The sequence below is a fragment of the Mobula birostris genome, chromosome 13 (genome assembly GCF_030028105.1).
Source record: "Mobula birostris isolate sMobBir1 chromosome 13, sMobBir1.hap1, whole genome shotgun sequence".
Classification (NCBI taxonomy): Eukaryota; Metazoa; Chordata; class Chondrichthyes; order Myliobatiformes; family Myliobatidae; genus Mobula; species Mobula birostris.
Genome location: NC_092382.1, coordinates 14,235,454 through 14,241,026, shown reverse-complemented (window position 1 = coordinate 14,241,026; position 5,573 = coordinate 14,235,454).

The following is a 5,573-nucleotide window of genomic DNA, read 5'->3' as shown; positions in this document are numbered from 1 at the left end:
GAGTATCAGACAAATTGTCTTTCTTGTCATGCACCTGGGATTTTCTTTTATGCATTATTAACTTAAAAGTGCCACAGTTTTAACACCATATACAAAATTCCTGCTGAGATGAATGGTTGGTCTGCACAGCTGTTAAAAGAACTTAGAGGGAATTTTTGTATTATTTCAGGTTCTTGTCACAGTCATCGAAAATTACAATACAGAAACAGGCCCTTTGGGCCATCTGGTTTGTGCTGAACTATTTAATCTGCCCACTCCCATACCCCTACCATCCAGGTACCTATGCAAACCTCTTAAATGTTGAAATTGAGCTCGCATGCACCACTTGTGCTGGCTGCTCATTCCACACCTGGATGACCATCTGTGTGAAGAAGTTTCCCCTCATGTTCCCCTTAACGTTTCACCTTCTACCCTTAACCCATGGCCTCTGATTGTCGTCCCACCCCATCTCAGTGGTAAAAGCCAGCTTGCATTTACCCTATCTATACCCCTCATAATAGTGGTATACCTCCATCAAATCTCCCCTCAATCTTTTATGTTCCAAGGAATAAAGTCCGGACTTGTTCAATCTTTCCTAATAACCCAAGTCCTCCAGACCTGGCAACATCCTTGTGAATTTTCTCTGAACTCTTTCAACCTCTTTTACAACCTTCATGTAGGTAGGTGACCAAAACTGTACACAATACTCCAAATTAGGCCTCACCAATGTCTTCCACAAGTCAAGATAACATCTATCTATTGTTGTCAGTACTTTGGTTCATGAAGGCCAATGGGCCAAAATCTTTCTTTCCATCACATCTATGACACCATTTTCAATAGACAATCGGTGCAGGAGTAGGCCATTTGGCCCTTCGAGCTGGTACTGCCATTCACTGTGATCATGGCTGATCATCCACAATCAGTACCCCATTCCTGCCTTCTCCCCATATCCCTTCACTCTGCTATCATTAAGAGATCTCTCCAACTCCTTCTTAAAAGCATTCAGAGAATTGGCCTCCACTGCCTTCTGAGGCAGAACATTCCACAGATTCACAACTCTCTGGGTGAAAAAGTTTTTCCTCAACTCCATTCGAAATGACCTACCCCTTATTCTCAAATTGTGGCCTCTGGTTCTGGACTCCCCCAACATCAGTGAATTGAGGACTTGTATTCCCACATCCCTTTCTTCTACAACACTCCTCAGTGCTCTACCAGTCACTGTGAAAGACCTCCCTTGGTAGGTCATACCAAAGTGCAACACCTCACACTTGTCTGCATTAAATTCCATTTTCCATTTCTCAAACCATTTTCCCAGTTGGTCCAGATCGCACAGCAGCCATGATAGTCTTCCTCATTGTTCACTACACCACCAATCTTGGTGTCAGCTACAAATTTGCTGATCCAATTAACCACACTATCATCCAGATTACTGATATAGATGACAAACAACAACAGATCCAGCAGTGATCCCTGTGGCACACCACTAGTCACAGGCCTCCAGTCAGAGAGGCAACCATCTGCTACCACACAGTGGCTTCTCCCAAAGACAGTGTCTCATCCAATTTACTATCTCATCTTGAATGCTGAGTGACTGAACCTTCTTGATCCACCTCTCATATTCCACCTCTGTAATCTGTACAGGATCTAGGAATTTGATGCTGCTTTGCCTCACTTCTATAGACTCTGCGTTCATCTCCTGAGCAAAAAATATCTCTCACATCTATTTTGTCTCCTCATATGGATTACCATTCTGATCTTGCAGAGGATTAATTTTTTCCCTTGCAATCTTTTCACACTGAACATATCTGCAGAATCCATGAGGATTCTCCTTCACCTTGTCTGCTGGGGCAACCTCATGCCTTCTTTGTCTTTCATAAGTGTTCACTTGAATTCCCTGTATTTCATAATTACCCATTTGTTCTGATCTGCCTGTACCTGGTATGCACCTCCTTTTTATTGATCTGGGAGATGAAAGCCAAAGGGGTGATAGAACTGCATGGTGTGGGGTGGGGTTGGGGGGGGGGGTTTAAACTAAAGTTGCAGGGGGAATGGGAGCCTGAATAACAGAACAGATAGTGCAGGGTTTGCAGTGACATTTGTTGTTCAGACCTCAGACAAAGTCAGGAATGAAAAAGTTGAGCATGGTGCAGTGAATAGGCTGAGCCCTGTATATTTCAATACAAGGAGCAGCGTAGGAAAGGCGGATGGGTTCAGGGCATGGATCAACACCTGGAATTAATACACTAGGGTCTGGCAACTGTGGCCTGGGACAGGCTGCTTTATGGCAAAGGCGTGCTTGGTAAATTGAGGCCTTCAAAGCAAAATTTTGAAAGTACAAAGCGGGTATGTGCTTCTCAGAATAAAAGGTAAGAATAGAAACTGTATGGAACCTTGGTTTTCAAGAGATATCGAGACCCTGGTGAAGCACAAAATGGAGTTGCAGAACAGGGATAGGCAGGTAGGTTCTTGTGGAGTAGAAGAAATGCAAGAGAACACATAAGAAGTAAATCAGGATGGCTAAAAGAAGGCATGAGATTGCCCTCACAGAAAAGATGAAAGATAATCCTCAGGGATTCTGGAGATAGATTAAAAGCAAAAGGATTGCAAGGCACTAAGTTGGTCCTCTGGAAGACCGGAATGGCAATCCATGTCTGGAACCAAAGTAGATGGTGGAGATCTTAAATATTCTTTTCATCCCTATTTACTCAGATGGAGACAGTGTCAATGAGAGTGTGGAAAAGCGGCATTAAAATCATGGACCCTGCACAGATTAAAGAAGAGGGTGGATAAATCTCCAGGGCATGACAAGGTGCTCCCTCGGACCCCATGGGAGGCAAGTGCAGAAATCGTTGGGCCCCAGCAGAGATAATTAAATCATCCTTAGTGAAGGGAGAGTTATCAGAGGATTGTAGGATAGGCAAAGTTATTTCGCCGTTCAACATAGAACATGGAAACCTACAGCATATTCCAGGCCATTCAGCCCACAGTGTTGTGCCAACCATGAAATTTACTCTAGAAACTGCCTAGAATTTCCCTAGCACATAGACCTCTATGTTTCTAAGCTCCATGTACCTATCTAAGAGGCTGTTAACAGACCCTATTGTATCTGCCTCGACCACCACTGCTGGCAGTGCATTCCACACACCCACCACTCTCTGTGTAAAAAAACTTACCCCTGACATCCCCTCGGTATCTATTTCCAAGCAGCTTAAAACTATGCCCCTCACGTTAGCCATTTCAGCCCTGGGAAAAGCCTCTGGCTATCCACACGATCAATACCCCTCATCATCTTATCCACCTAAAAAAGGCTTTGTTGGAAGTAGGCAAAATTATGAGGGTATCGATGGGGTAAATGCAAGCAGCTTTTACCACTGATGTTGGGTGGGATGACAACCAGAGGTCATGGGTAAGTGACTTCCCCATTTATACAGCACAATACAGGCCCTTCGGCCCACAATGCTGTGCTGAACATTACTTACTTTAGAAATTCCCTAGAGTTCCCCATAGCCCTGTATTTTTCTACATGCCATGTACCTATCAAGGAGCCTCTTAAAAGACCGTATTGTATCCAGCTTAATCACTGTGGCCGGCAGCCCATTCCACGCACTCACCACTCTGTGTAAAAAACTTACCCCTTGTGGTGATATCACGTGTCAGGACGTGACTGGACAGAGTTCCCAACATGAGCAGAAATGAAGAATGATCGAGAAGCATGACAGTGTAAAACATGGTTTTGCTGCTGTTAAATACAAGTTCAATTCTGCAGAATATGGTTTGTTATTAGTAACCCACGGTACGTATAAAGAACACAACACCCCGACATCTCCTTCGTACCTGCTTCCAAGCACCTTAAAACTGTGCCCTCTCTGAAGATTTTCTCTTGTTTGTGATTGGAGGCAGAACAAAGGTGATTTTCTCAACAGCTGATGTAAAAGATTTTGTTCCCTTTCTCCGAGTTCCCGATCCTTGCATTTAGACAGCTGGAGCTCAGCTCTGTCTGAGAGACCCATCGGTTCCCATTCCCTCATCAGCCGGAAGTTCCCCGGGGCCCGTGTACGGATGGTGGGGCTGAGAGAGAGGGAAGAGAGCAGGACTATCCCGGGATTGCGGGTCATGGTGTCCGGAGTCACAGCAATTGTCCCTCCCCCTCCGCTCTCCCCTTTCCATGTCTCCCCCCGCACCCCAACCCTCACCTTTCCCCAGCACCCTGGAGACTCGTTCTTACCTGCTATCGGGCTGCTGAGGCCTTCCGTGTACTGCGCGCATGCGCGCATGCGTGATATTCGGCAACGTCACAATACTGACGCCTGCGCATTTGATCTGTGCTTCGACGACGGCGAAGTTTTGGGCGCAGGGAGTTATGGGGAATTACGGCGCCATGAAAGGTTTCAGCAAGCATCAGTTCCATTTCCTTTCTTTCCTTTTCAATCTTTTTATTAGTTTCATAAAAATAAACATAACATAATAGTAGTACAAAGTTATTGGGAATATATTGTTGTAATTAGCATGTGATTATAAAGCCAGATAATACTTAAATAATAAAACTCCCAATCGTATAGGATACAAATGAATCATATAAAACAAAGAAAAAATCTAAAAAAACATGAAAAAAGGAAAAAAAAACCCCAAAAAAACTAATCTAAACAGAATTAATCAACTAAACTAAAAAAAAATGCACACACGAGGAAATCTGCAGATGCTGGAAATTCAAGCAACACACATCAAAGTTGCTGGTAAACGCAGCAGGCCAGGCAGAATCTCTAGGAAGAGGTACAGTCGACGTTTCGGGCCGAGACCCTTCGTCAGGACTAACTGAAGGAAGAGTGAGTAATGGATTTGAAAGTGAGAGGGGGAGGGGGAGATCCAAAATGATAGGAGAAGACAGCGGGGGGGGGGGGGGAGGGATGGAGCCAAGAGCTGGATAGGTGATTGGCACAGGGGATATGAGAGGATCATGGGACAGGAGATCTGGGGAGAAAGACAAGCGTGGGGGGAAGGGATGGGCAAGGGGTATAGTCAGAGGGACAGAGGAAGAAAAAGGAGAGTGAGAGAAAGAATGTGTGTATAAAAATAAAAAAACGGATGGGGTACGAGGGGGAGGTGGGGCATTAGCGGAAGTTAGAGAAGTCGATGTTCATGCCCTCAGGTTGGAGGCTGCCCAGACGGAATATAAGGTGTTGTTCCTCCAACCTGAGTGTGGCTTCATCTTTACAGTAGAGGAGGCCATGGATGGACATGTCAGAATGGGAATGGGATGTGGAATTAAAATGGGTGGCCACTGAGAGATCCTGCTTTCGCTGGCGGACAGAGAGTAGGTGTTCAGCAAAGCGGTCTCCCAGTCTGCATCGGGTCTCGCCAATATATAAAAGGCCACACCGGGAGCACCGGACGCAGTATATCACCCCAGCCGACTCACAGGTGAAGTGTCGCCTCACCTGGAAGGACTGTCTGGTGCCCTGAATAGTGGTAAGGGAGGAAGTGTAAGGGCATGTGTAGCACTTGTTCTGCTTACACGGATAAGTGCCAGGAGGGAGATCAGTGGGGATGGGGGGGGACGAATGGTCAAGGGAGTCGTGTAGGGAGCGATCCCTGTG